At 40.1% G+C, this 22,591-nt stretch overlaps 1 protein-coding gene across 1 annotated transcript in view; it reads right to left on the bottom strand.

The window, feature by feature from the left end:
- csmd3b (CUB and Sushi multiple domains 3b) overlaps window positions 1–22,591 on the bottom strand; it is a 274,055-nt gene that overhangs the window by 216,558 nt on the left and 34,906 nt on the right. The gene's annotated exons all lie outside the window — the stretch shown is intronic.

Raw genomic sequence — 22,591 nt, 5'->3', positions numbered from 1 at the left:
CTCTATCGATCCCCAATGGACAATCTCTTCCCTTCTTCCACTCCACAGTGGAGTCAGACTGCAGAGTCAGCGTACTGCACATAGCAGAAACCTTTTGAGCTGGTAGGGGTTTGGCGTCATCCCGCTCAAGGACACTTCAGAAGAGAGGAAGCATGCTGTTATATTGGACTTGATTGTCTTCTCGCTGAGCGATGGTGTTGTAAATTGCTGTGCTTCCTCGACTGTTGATATTGGATTAGGCGTCGTCTTATGCTGTTTATCTGTATCTTTTTCAAATCATACACAGTGTGTAGTTATTTAGGGTCCTCACTGAAATTTAAAAAAGGAAGAAAGAAACCCTGTACAATAGTATTTGATACAGGACCTGTAAGCCTTTGGTGTATTATAAGTTTAAAGGAAATAATTTCATTGGAAATTGTTCTGATGGTATGTTTAAAGTCCTTGAACTCCTGGGATTAATGGATCTCCTCTGAGTGCAAAGCTCAAATCAGGATGATCATCCACTTGCCTTTCATGTTTATGAGTCTCGTTATTTACCATGGCAGACTGGGTCACGGGGAGAGCAAGACAATCCCACCGAATGCTTTTCCAACCAATTATCCAAGATAGAATCCCAACCAAAAACTGTGTGTGTGTGTGTGTGCGTGTGTGTGTGTCCACATACATTACGTGTGTGTCTCTGCATCTGTTCGTTCAAACCCACATTTACCCAGACTATTCTAAGGCTGTCACAGTCATGGATATAATGACCAATGGCAGTCTGAGCTGCAATTAAGGGCCAGTATCTCTGTACCTTCACAACAAATCAGAGCTGAGATGTTGAGGAACCAGGAGGGACAGGCAGAGCCATATGAGAGACAGAGTAACACATAGAAAAGAAGGCGCACACATATGCATAGAGACCCGCAAAACTAACACAGTACATTCCAAACCCAAATATACATTTATTACCATCTCAATTCAGATGGTATACTGGTGAAGAGGAGAAGCTATGGACTAACACTGATTAACATATTAATTATTAGGTAGGTCGGTGAAGATTCTTAGTCATCCAGGTGACGTTATCTTAAAGTTGAGTCATGGCAACCGGACTTCTTTCTTGTTAAGTCAAAACATTTCACTACTCATCCAAGTAGCTTCCTCAGTCTTCAGTATTAGGTACTGAGATTGATGTATGAACACAATGTCATACGTTTCTCAGGCTTATTTATTTAAGAATAAACAAGGACTCTCCAGCCGGAGTTTTCTAGAGCCGAACAAACATACTGATTGACGCATATATGACTGCAATCAAGATGCTGTAACCCAGTTTGATGACACGCAGCTGTGACTCAAGTTGGGACAAGATTCAGGATTAAGCTCACAATAGAGCTTTGTTACCAGAGAAGAATTAAATCTGCCAGAGAAAAAAACAGGAAGACAGGAAGACAGGACACACAAAAGCCTTATTTTCTTGCATGCAAAAGCAGAGAGGCTGCAAATTAGGCATTACATAAAAATGCAACCGGGACTTTATTTAAATTGGTGAGTTTAGTCATAACAGTTAAGAGGTGGTTGTAGTGAATCTTCAGTGGACATGGTAACTGTATGAATTTATGGTAGTGCACAAGTAAAACTTTAAAAAAAAAAGTATTGTATTTCGTGTATTAGATTGTAAAAGATTTCATCATCTTGTACCAACCTACTGTAAACATCAGGTACTGACATACCTGTACTGTTGCTGTTGTATATTTTATACAAGTGGTTCAATTTTCCTATGATGTTGTTTTTAACGAAGTGTTGTTTTTGCAATTTATTGTTTTTAACTTATTCAGCCTCCACACAGGTGGATTGAGGTCAATAGTCCACACATATAAGACACAGTTGTTTATAATGCAGTGACAAAAAATAAGACGTCTGTAGTTATATTTTCCTCCTAACGTAACCCACATGCATCAATGTTGAATAGTACGGTTAAATGTGATACTAACTGAAAACTCATTTCAACAAAACTAATTCAAAATATGCTTGTTTAAGTTTTTAAAACATCTTTGTTTTCTAATCAGTCTGCACGGGAACTGTTTGCCGAGTCAACCACGATTTGATCTGAACAGATATCAGGTTGTCTTTGTTTAGATGATTTAACTTCATAGAACTGTATATCCGGGCTAAAGAGTAGGTTGAGTAAACCAGGCACAGAAGGACTGAGATGGAAAGGAGAATAAACAGAGAGACGAGGACCCCCCCCCCTCCCCCCTTCATCACTGTGCAAAGAATGAAAGGATGATTTAAAAGTCATCACTCAGGAGGCAGAGGGGCAAGAATGTGTCGAAGGGAGAAAGAGAGAGTAGGGAAGAAATAGAGGAAAGGAAAAGAGGGAGGGAGAGGGAAGAGAGGTGAGAGAAACAGTGAGAAGGAGACAGGGTTAAAAGAGAGACTTCTAATTATGCTGACTAGCAGACCGAAACTGACAGCCCTTCTCCGCTTGCACATGCACACACAAGCACGGGGTCACAGACAGACGGGCACATTTGCACACACACTCACGCATAGTGTTGCATATACATACAACCACACTAATGTGCACACCTTAGTAAAAAGACACACATGCACCAACACAAATACAGGCAGATTCAAAGGGATATAGAAACAAATCCATGTGTTACCACATACGCACGCAGCTTACTAAACACTCTGACCACTTAAACCTGATTCTTATTCTATCAATCCTGACTTGACTGCTTAACACCTCCGTAAACCTCCGCCCAAGCCTGACAAACACATACACCTTTGCCATAAATTCAACATGACCACAGCTGCCTGCCTCCATAAGGAATAGGACAAACTTTAGAGAACCACCTATCTAGTCATAGGGGTCATGTGTGTTTAATACTAAAATATTAAAACAAAAACGTAGGGTTGGAATTCATTTAAAGAAAAGCATTCCCCCCAAAGATTTAAATAGACATGCTAATTGGCAAACAGTGAAAGATTTGTGGTTGGACTGGGTAGCTCCCAGGTGTGAATATATGCACTGGTACTAATGAGGAACAGGGTTTAGCTGGAAAAGTGCATGCGTGCTCAGCAAAACCTTCCCTGGATAAAAGAAGCTTAAAGACAAAGACGAAAATCTGCTTCTTGAATTGAGTGGATTTAATGAACCCTGGTCTGCAATATAGGCTTGATCTCTTTCCTCAAAGCAATATCTCAACTTGAATGTCTTAGATAATTCACTGAAGGAAAAAAAAAACACAAGCTTATCAGCTTCTTCTGGTAATCATCAAACCGTTTTCAAGACAGTCCGGTACAACTTGTTATAGACACATGCTGGTTTAGTGGCTAATTTAGTGATTTTAAATAACGCATGATCAAAAGCTGGACTACTAACCACTGCTCCTGCACGACTAGATAGCCTGGAACTGTTCCTGTAGTGTTTGGAACGTCTTCCCTCCATAGTCCAAAAACTAACAAGGCACACTAAATTGCCAGTGGGCGACAATGGCAGTGTCTGTCTGTGTTGGCTCTGTGATGTAAGCTGGTATTATGCTCATACAAAGTTAGGGAAGCCACTGTGCAGTGATAAAAGGGTTGCAGTGATAAAATAAAGAGTATATACAACCATATACTTGGAGCACTGTGCAAATTACCTTGATTCTTTACAGCACTGCCTTCTATGTATTATCTTTGCATTTCATCTTCCCAAGGTTACCTAAAAAAAACACCCCCACACCCATAGCCTGCGTGTTTTTTGATGCAGATGCATATGCCCCTGCCAAAAGGATAATTTATGCTGACAGTCTCCAGCTCTGCCCAAACCTTTAAATACGTTAGTAAAGCATCATCATGCAGAGAGTGAAATAATTCAAACCCAACCAAAATACAAACACATAAATAAATAAAAACCCAACACCGGCTTAAAGTAACATTATTTCACACATGCAGAAAGAAGCCTGGTGATTCACGGGGGGGGTAAAATCAATTACTAAGCGTGTCATTTTCCACAGGGAAACCTGTGATCAATATAGCCATTTTCACATGGTGCTGACTGCTAAATGAGGAAACAGTGAAATTGTCCCATTCTTCATCCTAACAGGGGCCTGTGGTACCCCCTCAAGGTTGGTGGGCGTCCTGAGCGCTTACTTTGGAGGTTTGCAATGCCTCCATATGACACATACTCCATCTGTGTGGGTGTGCACACGTTGTGTAATGTAAAATATTACACTTATCCTCAGAAGTATTTTTATATTACACAAGTCCAATTCGGAAATCAAATTTAAAAAGTCCACTTTAAATTGTCTTCCATTTCTCTGTCTTTGTGTCCATTTCATCTTGCTCCCACTCTTTCTTCCACACTCTGGGGAACTTGGCGATACTTGATTCACTTAAAGGGTTATTCCATCTAATCTCACAGACTCATTTATAATTAAAGAATGGCTCTCCCAGTGGCACAAAGTGACCAATCAATTCACTGCAGACAGACAAACCACCCAATCATCATTCACATCACAGTAGCTCAAGCTCAGGGGGTAAAATGAAATGTGTGTTTATTTGTGCAAATGCATGTGAGTGCATGGATGTGGCTATGGTTAATTTATATGAGCTGACCATGTCTGTGGAAAATAATTCATTTTTCTTAAGGGGGCTGTGGAAGTGATGGAGAAAGTGCTGACATGGGAAATGCAAAAAAAAAAAAAAAAGGTGCGACAGTGACGGAAAGGTGGACAAACCAAAAGAAAAAAAGGGCGACTAAATAAAGAGTCGAGTGGCAAGGGCAAACGGGGAAAGAATAAGAGAAGAAAGAGAAGCAGCAAAGGCAAAAATGCAATAAAGAGAGACAGAGCAAGAGAGAGTAAGCATGTTTGAAACGTCCCATTGGTTCCTGCTGTCAGGAACGCTTGTCAGCCAAGAATTAGACTGCTCCACGGTGCCACTGACTGACAGTCAGCCCACGGTGTAGACTATACCCTGGAGTGGTTGAGGCTAAATAAGGGAAATGCCTAGAGATAGACAGAGGGAACACACCGGGCTGAAAATCAATTTATAACACTGTCAGTCAGAGGCCAGAAGCGACGATGAGATAGAGATAAGGAGACTGAAGAAAGAAAAAGAGAACAGGAGCAGCAGACAGACAAAGTATGAGGAAGAGGGACACATATACAAACACACACACACACACACACGCACAAAAAGACAAGATTTGAGAAAACAGTAAACAAATGGGACTTTATTGAGAAAAGACGAGAACAGAGGAGACTCTGTTGTGCTGCGGGAATCAGAGAGGAGGAGTAGTGCAAGTGATGAAGAGAAGTGAAACTGATAGAACGATACAGACTCAGACATGCAACCCTGCTGAAGTGAAGCCACTGCAGGTGTTTAAGCGTCTTTACATAATGCACCACTGTCTTGGCCTTTGGCGGTTAAAGACCTCAACAATGCTGGTAACGAGTCATACATGGATATGTGACCAGGAACACTGGATTATTTGTGTCATGTGTAAGTCGTTGCTTAAAAACAGACTGTGGCTGTTTCACAATCCACTTAAATAATAAGAAGCTAACCTGGAAATCACTATTCATACAGTACTTGTGTCAATTTTTAATCAGCATTGCTCAAGAACTGTCTGGCCGAGAGTTAAGACTGTAATTATGATTATTACTTACCTGCTTTTAGTAAATTTAATATGAGAGTTTGTTACCTCTCTTTATTGCTAAATCGTTATACAGTAACGCCTCTCATGACCTGTAATGTGAGATATTAAAGAATACATTTTAATGATCCTAACTTGTCTCTAAACACAAAGCAAAGCATTTAGACTTTAATAAATATGTCCAAAGAAGAACACTTATATTGTCTCCCCACTAGAGCAAAGCTACAACCAGCACATGGATGAACATCAGCACCAGATTCAACTGCTGTAAAACACTAAATATTTATTGGGAAATATGAGGCTAAGTGGGAAAAATAAGGTTTGCATGGGCTGCAATTCGCCAACAACCCGGGGCTTCTGTGCCGTGTTTGCATGCTTTGGCTTTCTCTCACAGTCAAAAGACATGCAGGCTCACTGGTGATTGTAAATTGCCAGTGGGTGTGTATGTGAGCGTGAATATTTGTCTGTCTCCCTGTGTCAGTCTCTCTGTGTGTGTGATTGACTACCAACCTGTCCAGGCTGCGCCCTAAAGGCCAAGCAGGTATGGAGAATGTAGGTGATCAACAACTTACATTTAATATCCATCTAAATACAAGAATGATGCTGTGGAGCTGCTTGCATGGTTACAACACAGACAGGACAATGCATAAAACTGACGTATGGTTTAGCCAGGTGGAGTCAACTCTTCGATTAGGTCTCCACTGTTAGGTCTAAACCCATTTCAAGTTGACAAGGTCTGCTATCCCATTAGGATACTGTTATCGGGAGTTATATAGAATATAAATATTACTGAGTGTGATGTAGATGTGCATGTCCAGATGTTAGTGCAGTGTCATGGGGGTGGGAGTGTGATCAGTGTGGTGAGAGACAGTTTGGTGGAAGATGAGTCTGTTGATGCCAGGATTCACGGTTGAATCTTGTCAGGGAGTTGGGCAACCATAAAAACTTCACAGCCAGTCAAAATTACCACAAGAGCAAAACAAACACGGATTAATGAGGTAAAGAAGCAACACGAGTGACGGCCAGAGATTTGAACATCCGTGTTCATGAGTCTACAGTAGGTAAAACATTGAATAAGCAGGGTGTACATGGCAGGACACTACGAAAGAAGCTGCTTCTTACCAAAAAGAACATTGCTGCATCCTTGTTGTTTGACATTGACACTCCACAGCAGTATGTGCAACATGTTTTGTGGACTGATGAACTGATGAAGATTTAACTATTTGAAAAGAACACACAGCTCTATATCTGGCATGAAAAGGTCACTGCAAATCACCCCAACTATAAAGCATGGTGGAGGAAACATCATGATTTGAGCCTGCTTTGCTGCTGCCAGCTTGCAGTTAATGGGGGGGAAGATTTGTTATATTTGTTAATAGTTTTGAGTTGTTATGTTTTGTAATAAATGAATTTAGAAAACCTTAACATTTGAAAAGGTTCACATACTTTTTCTTGCCACTGTATAAAGTGGAGCACAAATGTGTTCAAATGAAACTGGAAGCCACAGCTGTTCTATATTATTGGTGAGTTGTGGAAACATATTTACTGCTTAAGTCACTTGACAATCTACAGGGCTTTTATTCTCTCCTAGGAAATTATCTGTAAGTGCTATGAATTATATGACATTGAATTCACTTAGTTACTTTCACCTCCATGTTATTTCACAATAATGCTTTTTTTCATTTTAAATGTGTTTAGGTTTCCAAAGTCAGCACACATCTCCCCGTCTTTATAGCATGGATAATTAATGACGTTATGGTTATTTACGTGTGGTCTAAACTCTTTGACCAATGTAAGGGTTTCAATGAAGTACATTTTCAAATTCCTTTTATATTATACCAGAGGACTGGAAGAGCAGCATTTCCGTCCACCGTACGCTTGTGTATATTGAAGAATGACAGTAAAAGCTTCTTGAGCATTTAATCTGAACAGCTAGGTGTTGATGTGTGTGCGTTCTTGCATGTGCTAAAGTGTAAGCAATGACTCCGTGTGCATGTGTGTGTTTGTGCGCGTGTGTGTGTGTGTTGGATCATTCAAAATTGGAAGGACTATTATGCAGTGGGATTCCCCTTTATTTCCTTTAATAAAAACCTTCCAAAGGTTTATGCACATCACTAAAATCAACTTATATGAAGCATGCAGATGGCCTAAACAAAAATGATCCGTATGCTTCAAACTAACTCCCTCAGCCACACATGCTGATGCCAGCACTGTTAAGTGCATTTGACAAGTTTTGCCACTTGATCAACATCAATCCAACAACCACTTTATTCAGCTTTGGCCTTCAAATGTATCCAGACAACACATGCACAGCCATCATGATTCTCCTAAGACGTAAAATAAATTGTGACTCGGCTGATCCAATACTCGTAATGATATTTTCCTGTATTGAAAGTAGCACACTTTATTTTTTACCAACCACTACTATTGAACTTAAGGTGTACAACACAGCAGTCTATACATCCATACTGTATTCTGTTCTCATCTTTAGAGAGAAATGAGCAGCATGCACAGCAAATTGTAGGTTGAAACATCCAAATTATGTTAAATTACAATAATAAGCCATAATATTTGCAGGGTATGTTTCTAACTGCAGGATGCTGGCTTTAATGGCAGCTGCTAAATGGCAGCTTAGAGGACCTCTGGCATTGTACAATCACAGTGGCATACAGGAGTGGGAGAGAAGTAAGCCGTGATGACAGGAAACGATGGGAACGAGCAAGCACTCACTTTTGCTAATAAATTTTAAAAAATCTGCTTTCTAAGAAAGTGGGTCACCGAGAACAGGCAGAGAATGCTAAGCAGAGGCCCCTTTTTTTTCGGGATACACAGTGCGTGATGTGTATGAGAGCAGTAAAAAGGCGATCTGAGGCCAAGAGTGTGATCAGTTACTTGGATTGGTTCTAATTTAAACAGAATTTATATACATGTTAAGCTACTGTATGTCTTTAAAAAAAGAAAAATAAATAAATGAAGAGCTGGAACATGGAACTTCATAGCATTATCTGCAGTCGTATACCAATGTGCAGCATGTACTGTACAGGTGGATACACCCTCACAGATGGGCAGCTAGTAAAGAATTAATGAGATTTGATACTGTCTTAGGGGCTTCGGATTGATTTGTGTCTGCTGAATGTCATCACCTCCAATCTGGCTAATGAGATGCTACACACACAAACACACAGCAGTAATACTGCACCCAAGTACTGCAATGGGAAATAAACCCTCATGTTTAAGTTGCCTTCTTTACACCTTTTCTCTCACTGCCACTCTTTCTTCGTCTGTCGTTAACGTTTCATCCTCAGTGTTTTATTCTCACATTTCTTATTCTGGCGTAGCAGAGAGAGCTTTCTGCTTCCTGTTTTCCGCTGCCTTTCTGTCTTCTGTGAAACTGTGAAAGAAACTGATTTCAAGAATAAAACTAAAAAAAAAAAAAAAAAAAAAAAAAAAGTTTAATCCTCTGAAAACACTTTTTCTTGCAATTGCTTCTGTTTCTCTTCCTCCATTATCATCTGTATAGCAACAGCCGGTATTATACGTACAGCCACTGCAGGATGAGCTCACTAAGAGGGCAATTACAGGATTCACTCTCAGGATTCAAATTCAATTTCTACTAGATACAGTGTATTCAGAGAGGTGGAGGAGATGAGACAAACATACCAGCAGGGTAAACATTTCTCTCTAATTCACTGATTTCCCAGTACAATTCTCATTTCATTTCACTTCACTAAACAATAGTGTGCGTTCCTTCCCATGTCCCTTAAATAACTTTCATAATATTTCACAGGCAGGATCTGTGAACACTTACACCACCTAGTAAACTTCTACCTACATCCATTAACTGCTGTTCCTGTCTCACTTTCCCTGATATCTGTAGAATAGCTGCCACGGCCGGCCAGCTTCAAACCCTTCTAGCTGTGACACAGGGGTGCCAAGCACTTCACCACCGTGCTGCCCATATAATAAGTAATTGTCTCTTATTATTTTCTGACTTCAGACAATGATTGCTGTTGTGTCTGGTCTCAGAACAGCCTCATATGCTCCGTAGCTATGTTATATCTGATTATGAATTTATAATAGAGGCTCCTACAGTGCATGCAGCTCTTTAAAATTCACATTAAAGTGGGCCAGCTGTGGAAATGGATGTCATGATAGGAATCAAATCACAAAGTGTTCCTTGTTCTTCTACTTTGCGCTGTGGAATATTTTAAAATCCCCTTTGCCTCTTTACAAATGAACCATGTGTTATTACATTTTAAGTTTCTACACGTCTGTGAAAATGTGACTGCAGAAAACAATGGGGGTTCCCAAGATGGCTAATGATAACCAAGGGTACACAGATGTTGAAATATGAGAAAATGATCAAAATAATGTGAACACATCTTCATTCACACATTCAAACACAGTATATGTCTCTGTCCTCAGTCCTTCCTTTAGATATTGGAAGACACAGTAAAATGGGTCAGGTTGATATGTTACACAGCCATAGCAAGCAAACACAGACATCTGTACTTCTCTCTCATTATGCTTTTGTGAGACAAAGTACTGGCTGAGAGAAAGGAGTCTCAATTAGTGGCTGAATAACCATGAGTTACATAACAATTGTGCTGCTTTGAATCCAGAATCCAGTTAGGCTATTCTACCAGAAAGGATTCAAATATCAAAATACTGTATTCTTGTTTGAATTTTAAAGCTTTCACCTCTACAGATGTCATTCTCAAAGAGGATGTGGTACCTGTACATGTAGCTCTTTTAAATAGCTTGACTTATATAAAAAGTGAGTCAGAGAGATCATTTAAAAGGCTGCAGTTCGTTGTCATGTGCGTTCACCGAATCCTTCAAACTGAAGTCTTTAAACTAATCTTGTATGATACAGCAAAAATGAATCCTTTCTATGAATAATCAGCGAGCACTATCTGCCAAACTGAGGGCCTCTCTCTGGCACAAGGCGAAACAAACAAATCTTTGATAGAAACTGAATTGAGGCTTTAACAAGTCAAGTGTCGTTATAAGCGAGCGAGAAAAAAAAAACGGAATGAAACAGGAGCAGCTTCACAACGTGGCATTGCTCTGAGCGACAGTTCTGCTGTTTTTTCTTCCCCACATCTACTTAAAACCTTCATTCATCCAAGAAAAAACGCTAAACAAACCTCTCGAGCATAGTCATCATGCATGAAGTAATTAACCAAGAGGTTTGCCAACACCAGTATATGATTCATAATTTCTCTTTGGCTGATGATGTCATTGTCACGGCTCTTTTTAAAGGCCATAAAGAAGACGGTGTCAAAACATTTTCAAAATGACGTTTACCCATCGCTTGTCATCATTTGCAGCCGCTTAAACAGGCATACATGTATTTTTTCATTGGGGATTGTAGATTAAGAGCAGTCCAGGTCCTCTCTGCCAGAAAGAATCAATGAAGCACAGTTATATAATTATTACAACTGTTGAGGTAAAATAATGTTCTGCTCATATTACTGTTTTTTATGCAATTTTGCATTCTGATGACTCATGACACGGAGGGCAAGTGTGAGCAAAATTAACTGCTCAAGGCATGTGAAACAGCCCCGAGGCTAATCTGATGTTTGCTGTGTCCCAGTACACAGTGATTTATGTCAGGGCGAGCGCGAGCCGTATGCATGCTTATTCTTTCTTTGTGAATTTTATGAATCTTTATTGCAGACGCGAGCACCCTAAAGGACTTGAGGAGATTTAATACAAAGGCAAACAGCGGAGCCGCCTTCTTTCTTTCTTTCATCTAAATTCTAAGTTTAAGTAGTGTTGATACTAAACAACATGGGTCTTAAATTTGGTCTCGCTACAGTGTAACCCCAATGGATGTCTTATTTATAGATATACCTTAAACTCAGCAGACATTTAATTACATACACAGGTTTATTTAAATATATGCAAATCTAAAACAACTGCTTAGCCATTAGAATCTACCTTTGCAAATATCATATAACCTGTTAAATTGCTGGTATTGGATTGTATAAGTGTAGCGCAGTGACATTGTGCACTACAAACTACTGGCTGCTTTTCATACAACTTACAGAAACAAAGCATGTAATGTACAAGCTATACGTATATAATCAATGCAAACTAAGTTTCAAGGACATATTATACAAAGTGGCCATAAAATGCACTGCACAGAGACGCGTGTTCATCAAGGTATAGTGATTTCTAGACTGTCTGAAATGCCCTTAAGCAACATTTGTGCACCGATTGCCACTAAGTGCTACCTGAGGTCCATTTAGTAAGATATTAAAGCACAACACAGCTATTGCAGGACAGGGAAGCTCTTCTAACCACGCAGAAATGTTGTCGTCCTCCGGTGAATACATGAGACATTTGCCCACTTTTATACTCAAACTTTTGTAAAGAGACTAAATGTACCCTTATACTCTCCTGGATCCTCTGTATTGTGCCATTTCAATTGTGAGAAGAGAGAATAGAGCTTAAGACTTATTTTAAATGTATAAGTGGAAGTAATAAAGCTCCTATCTGTATGTAAGGACAGGATGAGCAATGGGTCTTCATCCTGCTGTATACTTACTTCAAGATGGGATTCAGCTGAGTGAATAGTGTATACGTTTTTCTCACATCCAGGTCCAACAAATCCACAGGGACCCACACAATCTCATCTAGCAGGTGACTCATAACTGCCATTAAACACATCTGCACTAGGTGGTTGGCAACTTGCTCAAGGAACAAGCGTTTCGTTAAAATCATGCAGTATCTAAGCAAATACACTATTCCACACTCTTTTGCACTGTTCTAGTTATTCTGGACACTAACATCATTGTCAACTAACTCTGTGGGCTCACAGGGTTTTTCCTTTGAAATAATACATCCCAATAAGTTGCACAGTTTCTAACTGTAGGGGCTTACAGCTGCGACTTCCTCCAATATGCCGGTTAAATCACCACAGGTGCTGCCATAGTGCCCGGGAAGCTGTTTCATTATTTACTGGGGATTGGAGCAGCTCCAGGCTTCGTCTATGGATGACATCATCTCCATGGTGAATCTTTACTGTTTAGGAGAAAATGTTTTGAAATCCAAAAAATAAAATCAGATTGTGAAAAAATAACAGATGTGTGGCCACATCTCAAAATAGTGCCCAATAGCTTGTGTGCAGTCCAGGGAAGTGAAGACATATTATGCACCATGTCCATGTATGTGGCAACCTTGAAATAGTTTCATACATAGCATCACATAAAATCACTTCACTGATATTGTTTAACATCTGCTCTAATGTTAATATTAATATTAATCCTCCATCATTCAGAGGTAAGATTAGAACAGGTTCTATGAGGCTTTCATTGTGCTGGTCCTGCTCCACCTACAGTGCTCTCTCTCATCCAGAAGTACAAACTATAAGTCTTCTCGGCGGTGCCATTTGGAGCAGACGCTCCCATTATCTCCTTATATTTGAGTGTATTTCTGAGAAATCTTTCTTGGCAACTGAAAAAGTGTAATTAGGCCACACACTACTGCTTCGCGTAATCTATTTCTTTCTTTCTTCTTCTTCATTTTTATTTTTTTTTTACCCCGCTCACATTTTATACTTGGTGCTCCAGCTCAAACCTGGCAAAGATCTGAAAGCCCTAAAAAAGAACACTCATGGTTTCCAAATCTGTGAAAGTAAGTCTGGCAGGTTCACCAGATTGGAAAGAAACACAATCACAACATTTCAACACTTCTTAGATTAACTTTAAAACAACAACAACAGCAAAAAAAAAATAAAAAATATCCAAGCATGAGTAGCCTGATAGTTCAGTGAGCACGGCTTTTATCAAATCATGACACCCTCGCTTTCCCTTTTTTCTCTTTGCTGTCTCTGTTTATTCTGTGTCAACTAATAATATTTCAATGTCTCATTTAAGACACAGAAGTATTAAATAACAAAAATTTAAAAAAAAATAGCTGCAAACGATATCAGTTCCTCTGATCTCTGTGGAGCAAATTGACCTCAGACAACCTTCTTTAACGAACATCCCATAACCTGAAACACTAACATACTCAATACCTATTCTGGATAACAAACAAGGTTAGGACTGAATTCTGGGGATCTCTGTGTTGACTGTATAGGTATCAATCGATACCTGTGTACAGTACATACATTAGTGAGTCAATTCATTGCTGCTGTGATTGATTACTAGCCGTCTAGAATGATAATTGATTATTTCCAGGCATTTATTATTCACAAAAAAAATGAACTCCGAAGCCAGTGAATTATGACACTGACATGCTCAATGAGTACAAAGCGGTGGCAAAAAAAAAAAAAAAAACTACTCTCTGGCCTGGATCAAATTTAGTTACCTCAGGAACCTCAGCCTTAGGAAGCTCATTACAAACTCCGAGACGTCTTTGTCACTATTGATCTCCATACGGAAATTATGTTTTTACCTTCGACTCTCCAGTGCGAGTACAGAAAGGCAACCAGGTCGAAACTGTGCTCTCAAGATTCACACAGCGGGACGGCAGACACCTGATTGCGATACAGCTGTGCTGACGTGTCTGTTTTAAAAGGCTGTTCTGTAGATTTAGCATTGCCTTTTCAATTTTGCCTTACCGCGTACTTACTGTACATTTCTCAGACTCAGTTGTGTCCTTTGTTAGAGTCATGTCCTTGTAACACAGATTTTGTCTTATTTATCTTTCACCAAGCCAAACCTGACGACATCACTATGAAATTATCAGTATTATTTTGTCAAACTTGATAAAAACGTCAAGACAACAACCAGAAGAGCAGTGGCTGTCTCATGTCTGCAGTATGTTTTATTCTGTCCAAAGCCTTTCTATCTACGTTCGTCATGTTAAATTCACAAATCTACTAATACAATTGGGCAATTTCTGAGTAACCAACAAAACCAAACCAAAAGCAGCAAAGACAATGCAGCAGAGAAACCCAGGCAAGGTGAGCAGCTGAGAAAGGTTCATTTGGGGAAGAGGTTTCAAAGCCTATTTTTTTTTACTTCACTAAAGTTGATGACTCAGTCTCTTTTCTAAAGCAGCAAAGTTTGAGAGTTTGTTACTGTAACTGTCATGATTGTTTAATCTAAATAGAAAGAATGAGCCCACGCTATGACATCAATTCCACATCTCCCATATCTCTCTTCTCTTTTTCAAACACATGCTCTCTCTCTCTCTCTCCATCTCTCTCTCTCTCTCTCTCTCTCTCCATCTCTCTCTCTCTCTCCCTTCCTAGTTCCTCTGCTCTTTTTTCCTCCCTACCTCCCTTGCTGTCTGGTAACCGTAGCAACAGGCAGTGGGTTGGGCTGCCAAAGTGAGAGGAGAGAAAAAAGGCAGAGGGAGCAGAGAGATGCATTTAAGGAACGAAAAGTGGAAAAGGGGACGTAATAGTGTGCATCTTAGGAAAAAACAAAAAAAGAGAGGTGACGAGGGCAAGAATAGAAAAAATGACCCATATGAAGAAAAGAGATTGGGCAAGAAGGACACAAAGACAGACATGTAATGTTGGAACAATGGGATGAGGAAAAAAAAAAAACAGTGGAGTCACCTCATATTCACATTACAGCCTATAGTACTGTACACAATAACTATAAACACAACCTGTGGTTTTAATGTTGTGGTGGACAGTGGTCAACATTTAAAGCCACCAGGTGGTGTTAATGCTGTAGACGATCAGTGGACTTTACAGCATCTACTGTTTCACAGCCCCATCACTCCACTCGATCATGTATATGTTGTCATTGCATCATATGTACTATGCTGAATGCATGTGGCTTTAAAATTTTGTATTTTTTATTCCTACGTCTGGTTTTGATGGATGCTACATAAATAAACTAATATTGTTGTTGTTAATTATTTTAGTCAATATTATTAACTGTCAAAATAATTATTTTTAATTACCAATGGGAATGCTAAGGAAGTGTTTCCTGATTTGCAATTCAAATTAGCCACTCATTTGTGACATGTGTGATTACTGTAATACATGGCATACTCAAAAGACAAAATGTGCAAAAGCAACTGAATGTTTCCTTGAGATGCATGCATGCCTCTGCCTCAAAATGAAGTTATGCAAATTTTAAATGTTGGGACATTTTTACTCGGCTCTTAGCCCAGACTGAACAATATTCCTTCATTTTTTTGCAGGATCCCCGTAAAACATTTATTTCATTCAGTAAATGATGAATGACTTGAAGAAATGGCCCAGCTGGAAGCATTGTTGGTCTGGCCAAAGAGGCAGACACCACAGAAACTGGCACAAAGCCGTGATAAAACTGTTCAGACATACACAAGCACGGACACATTTCCAAAAGAAGAAAAAAAAAGTTAGACAAAGAGGCACAGGTATAATGAAAAAAGAGCTGTACCTGCACACCATTTATAATCTGGGTCTGCCAGGAGTTTAATTTGAACTGACTTTCTATTAAATTCCCTTCTGATTTTATTTATTACATTAATACATATTTTAAGCCGGCCTCACATTACAGTGCTTTTCTTTTCAATTTACAGAAGTGCAGGACTCTATCTACAAGGTTTAGGACAAATTTAAGACAAAAGTTGACAAAATGCTGGCAGGTAGGACCTCTAAACTTTAACAATTTGGCAAATGAAATGCAGTTAACAAACTCCAGAGCTTTGTCAAAGACATTGGGGGGACACTGTTCCATAAACCGAACCAATAACTGGATTTACTCTCAAGCTTTGTACATTTGTTTGTCAGAAGTCCAAGTTTAGCACTTCGCCGCCTCACCCTTTCAAAACGTCCTCACTTCTAGGATGCTTAACTGCAAAAGGCCCTTACAAGATTAAGGTTACAAATAAATACGCATACAAGTCCTCAGGGTTTTCAACCAAATTGCCAGCGTTCTTGTTCTTAGTCCGAATGCTCATGTTATGTATCCATAACAAGAATATCATTCAGTATTAAAGTTTTATAGTCGTCGGGCTACCACCACGTCATGAAAATTTCATGTCAGTGCTTTCAAGCACAATGAAGCAAATTCAAAGTGATTTCTACCCACTTTTGGTGTTGTTTGTGGACGGGAGGATTCAACAACGGCACAGTGTAGCAAGCTCGGACATATTTTCATCATCTGACATCTTCTGTATGTTATTTTTTATCTCAAGATGTATTTAAAATCCATGGTATTGAAAAGAAAGCATCAGAATATAGATAAGATTGTATTATGTTCAACAAGATAGAAGAAACATAACAATACATATGACGTACATGTGGGACCAAGCGCTGTTTTGACAATGCAAAATAAAAAACTAATATGGTCGGTATGAATAATGCTTTTTGCTCAATTCCAGATGAACCTGACTGCAATATAAGTTGTTTCAGGACACCGCAAACACACTTTTCCATCCATTCACTTCTTTTCATTTTAAATTCCCTCATCTGTGCCGATCCCTTCTCGTCCTGCTGCAGCGCTGTTTTTGTGGAAATAACTTCGGTGCACGTGGCGCGAGTTGCTCTTCTTGTGCAGTCACTCGTGTCTGTCAGTGTGTCTGCGTCCGTTTGATTCTGTGTCTCAGAGCGGGAATCAGTGAGTGTGTGTGTGTGTGTTTGAGAGAGAATTGAAGGAAGGTTGCTGCTGATATTGATAATGTGGCCCCTTGCCAATCTCATTAGCTTAGCATGCAGTGGGCAGCCTGCCCGGAAAGACACTACGCGCGATTGTGTCTGTGTGTGCATGTTTGCATGTCTGTGTTGGGATCGCCATGGCCAGTAAATGCCACCACTCGGGCTGATGGTTCCAACAATGGTATTGGAAGAAAGTGAAGGAAGTGAAAAGGATAGTATGTGTGAAAAAAAGAGAAATATGTATAGACAGTGACAGAGGTGTTGGAAGCGATGGCGTATGACTAACATGTACGGAGGGGTTAATCTCCTCTTTGAGGGTCCATCCCCATGTGGCTTGCTGTGCGTTTGTGTGTCAGGGGGTAGCTGTGGGTGCATAAGACATTACAAGATGGAGAGAGAGAGAGGATAAAATGCGCCTGGCTGTGTAATTGGTGGTTTGACATTAGCTCCCTGCATGACTACTATATTCACAGAGGTGATACCGAGAGGGATGAGGGAGGGGTGAGATGAGTGTGTGTGTGTGTGTGTGCATGTGTGTGTGAGAGGTGGGGGGGGGGGGTCGGCCTATGTGAGGGAGGAAGTCGAGAATAGCAGCAAGGATAAATGCATGTTGAATTCTGCTTAAAAATAGTTGAAGTGAATCACTGGTTCAACAAAGAAACTCATCACACTACTTTCTACATCAATCAAAGTGATTTGACCCATTTACGTCTGCAAACACAAGGTAAAATCCGTCATGACTCCATGTTTAGTACATACCTGACTAATTCATCCAACATCCATGTCACATGGAGGTATGAGTAATTTTAGCCTTCACTCTTCTTTGCTTTCTTACCCTACTTGCTACACTACACACACACACACACACACACACACACACACACACTTACACAAAATGTTGGTAGTTGTACCATTTTTAGTCATGCCGTGGAAATTGTCAGAGTCAGTGTGGTTGATGTTCACAAAGCCCGCAGCATTTTAATTAACCTAAAAATGGCAAAGAATGTGAGCTGTGACATCAAAAGAGCATAAAGGTTAGTAAATCCGCCGGCTGATGAGCACAGGGAATATTTCAGCGACTGCGTCCAGGATCACTGCCTTTCATGAAAGGTTAACCCCCTCGCTCTGTTCCATCCATCCATCCATTCATCCCCCTGTCCAGCTAACCTCTTGTCATTGCTCCTTTTAAGCACACATCCATCATTTCTGCCTTCATTTTTGTTGTTTAATCCATCCATCCATTCTAGCGACAGATGCACTCGTTTAAACCGTTTGAAAACCGAGTGGAGGATTTGGACATTGGCCGAGTGCAGTGCGATAATGCCATAATGGCATACGGGGAGGGAATGATGGGATAAGTGAATGTTTAATTAACCAATTAACTTAATGAATTAAGTCAGAAACCACACCTGTGTGGAAACACCTGCTTCGAGCGCATTCGGCATCCTGTTGCGGACTCGCTGCTTGCTGCATTTCACAAAATGAAACCAATACCATTCGCATTAGTGGAGTGAAATTCGATATTCCTTATTTAAAATGTGTTAACTCGTGTAATGTGATGACTTATTTATTCTAAAACTCTTCTCGTTTAGCAGAGAAAATGTATTTCAAGAAAAGAAATATGAAAAAACAGACAGATTTACAAACCGTACCCAGAAATGACTAGCCTTTGGCTGTTAGCAATTTCCAGCTGCTCATTTGACGCCTAAATGCCCCTCTGAAACCACTATAGTCAAAACAATTAAATGCAGCATTTAGACACACTAAAAGTCTTCATTAAAACAAATGCTAATGAAATTCTTTCAGATAACACTCAGGCATAGAGTATGTTTCACTAAACGCCTCCATCACAAAGCAATGCTAATGAAATTCTGCGAAACAACAATTACATCATTAAACACTAAAACTTTCCATTGATGCCAATATTAATTAGATAACTCTAAAATAGCTTTTAGATAATGAGATACTTTTCCTCACTTTAACCAGTACTAATGGACGACGCTGCATCATTCTTTGTACCTCGTGACACATAATTTCGTCAGTCAATAAAGCTAAAGGCGGAGTGTGTGTTACGCAATTGAATTCACATTTGAGTTTTTGTAATTACAAATGTCATTGGAATTATTTAAGACCTGCAATTACACACAACCATGCACATTCAATGTGGCAGCATTATGAGTTTGTGTTTATGACTGCATATTTAAATACAGACTAATGTATAAATTCCCATGACCAGCTCCAATAAGACTCTTGATTAACATACATAGTAAACAGGATGATTTAACTTCTGCTTCTGCAGTTTATCACACGTACACCATCTATAGTGTGATTTACAGACAGACAGTAGGATAGCCTTTTCTTCCTCCTGTGCTCTGCAGGCACTAAACAGTCATGGCTACCCTGCAGCACACACACACACACACACGTGTACCCACACAGAAAAATGCCGACTGTTTCATTTGCACCAACGCAGACACACATGTACATCGCCTGCAGCGGCGCAGGGTGTTAGACACGGAAACGGCTTCAATTGACTGGAAGGAAGATTCCGACTACTCTGGAGGGCTGAGAGAGGGAAGACAAGAGAGACGGAGAGGGAGAGAGAGCATGCAAGGCCATGGAAACACACACATGCACACACAGGCAGGCATGCCAAGACACTTAACACCCAGACACAAACACCACTGCTTTGCTTTGAACATAGTGCCCATTACAGATAGCTACCGAGATAGCGAAAGGCGGCGCTGCTATGATGAGAGCACCAGAGAGAGAGAGAGAGTAAGAGACAGACTAAAAGAGTGGCAGTAAGCGATAAAGACTCTACTTCGACTTGTATCTTGAAAGTCAGTGTGTTTTCTGAGGGCAAAATCCAAATCACAGCTGCCAACGTGTCCTTAACAGCCAGGTACCGCGATGGCATCAACGCGCACGTCTTCACACGGCAAACCTCTGCTTCGTTTTAAGATGGCTAAACGTATTCAGGCCCGGTGGCTGCCCGGCTTCCTTCGCTTGTAATTGGCGCGCCTTGAAAAGTTAACCCACCGCAACGTGCAGTGGTTAAGCGCTCCGCTGACAGGCGCGTTGAAGATGGAGGGAAGCATGTCTGAGTGATACTTACCACGTCCAGATTTTCCCACCTTCCCCGAGATTTCACAAGTATTTTCTCACTGCCTGTTCCACCCACACACCACTCACACACACACCCTCTCATATCAGTGCAAGGTTTACATGTATTGCATCATTGGCCTGATGTGGACTACATGTTGCACCTATCAGGATTTGGTTGAAGTGGGTGTTGGGCCTTTGAAATTGGAATATTTTTTGATCTAAGGGCGCCTCCTTCATGTTTAAGGTCCCGTGACAGATGATGTGACAGCAACATAGATTACTGACCCTTAAACATGTTACAACATCTGTACGCGTCACTGCACGGACATGTTGCTCAGTCTGAAACAGCTGCATACATCTCACCTGGGGGCTTATCCCCCTTCACATGACTTTATCAGGCAGCACATTTTGCATTAGGAAGCATATGGAGAGGAGGTAATCATGGAAGGGACTCTACGCCTCTAAGTGGTTGTGAGTGTCTTTAAAACACAGGCTGACTATAAGCTGCCTTTAAGGCTAAGTGAAGTGTATATGTACAGTACAGTTATTATATGAGCGTGTAGTCTGTGTGTTGGTGGCCTTGTCAAATCTGTTTGCAATAGGGGGAGAAAAACTAAACTGGAGATGAAAAGAGCACGCATGAGAAAACATTATCTGTCTATATTCAACATTTGATATGAATGAGCGCAGATAAACACGCAGAGCACACATGCACATCTTTGTTATCAGCCTCTGTCAGCTATAATTTTCTTACGTACACACATAAACAGAAAGACATGGGGAAAACAATGTACACACAGTCATTTGCACAGAAAAAAAAAAAAAAAAAACACACGCCTCCAGCCTCGAGTGCTATCCCTTGTAACAAGTCAAAACAATGTGGCAGAGCTGACAGCTCACATTAGACCACTAGGCCTTAAAAAGACCAAGTGTGTGTGTGTTTGTGCATTTCCACCAGTGTGTATGTGTGTGTTTAATGTGAGTCACTATTACAGATAAATGTCAGGGGTTAGTGTAAAGTCAACGTCTTAAGAATCTTACAGCTCTTTTCAGCAATGATTTTAGACCGTGGGTCACAAAGAAAAGACTACAAAAGGTGACCACAACGTGTGAAATCACATTTTCAAATGCTGAGTAAGAGAAATTCACAGGGCGGGCCCAGTGTTGTGGCTGCTGTGACAATTTATTATGCACAGTTACTGAATAAATGGCCAATTAATCTGTTAGGTTGGGGGGAAAACTTGCTGCAAGGAGATTTTCAGTCCAGGATAATTAAATGGTCCTGTGTTCATTGTTTGGATTTGCATCCTCAAATGAATTAAACCAAAAGCCTCTTAGGTAGACGCATAGAGCTGCCCTATTATAACGGCCGTGGCGTAAAGGGTTGTAAAGTTGAACCTTAAGGTCGGCCATTATGTTAAAAGTAGTCCTGAAGTCTGAAATGTGTTTTTATGAAATGTTAAGTGGCTTGCTTACATCAAGTCTTCTTTGAAGACGTGAACGACACAGAAATCATATGCACTTACAATTTCCCAGTCGTTTTGTTAAAATGTTGGATTACAGAACTTAGAGTGCACTCAGGTGTGAATCATTTTCATTATTTAACATTAGTACCTAGTACTAAGTATGATTGTTGTTCCTAGAATAAAATCGTGTTTATCATTATTATAAAATACCAATGTGAGTAAGTCTTAGTCTTAACCTAATGGATTCACATCTTAATTAAGTAGGGATAGTTTGGACAATTCTACTTCCAGTTCCGCTCATCAAAGTCATTACAGACAGTACTTGCTTTCCCTGAAGAGGAGCTAGTCAGATTTGTTGACCATATGACTTCTCCTCATCCTGGATTTAGATTTCATCCCATTCTGTAAGATTTATTATATAAGAATTCAACAGTAAAAAGTGCAAACACACAGGAGGAGGAGGGGAGACAAAAGTAAATGCGCATGTGTTGTTATGTGTCTTTTCCCTGAACTATAACCCTTGTTTTCTTCTCTGTCAGAGTCTCCTGGTGAAAATGAGTGTCTAACTTTTCTGTGTGTGTTTTCATTCCATGTCATTTTACTTGTCTCTTCTCTGAACTCGTTCTACATTCGTTTTAACTTTCAAACTTGTGCTTCAGACTGAATGCCGGCCAAAGCAACCAGCACTCAGTCTGAAGCATGAGTCATCAATACATGATACTCTTTACTGTTAAGTTCGTGAATTCAGAATTTAAATCCCTCTATAATTGAACCATGCTGTAAATGGTTGACTGGTCTAGTGATAGTAGATGTGACTGTACAGCAAAGATT

Source organism: Anabas testudineus, chromosome 11 (assembly GCF_900324465.2).
Source record: "Anabas testudineus chromosome 11, fAnaTes1.2, whole genome shotgun sequence".
Taxonomy (NCBI): domain Eukaryota; kingdom Metazoa; phylum Chordata; class Actinopteri; order Anabantiformes; family Anabantidae; genus Anabas; species Anabas testudineus.
The sequence above is the reverse complement of the archived record's forward strand: the minus strand, read 5'-3'. Positions and strand labels throughout refer to the sequence as shown.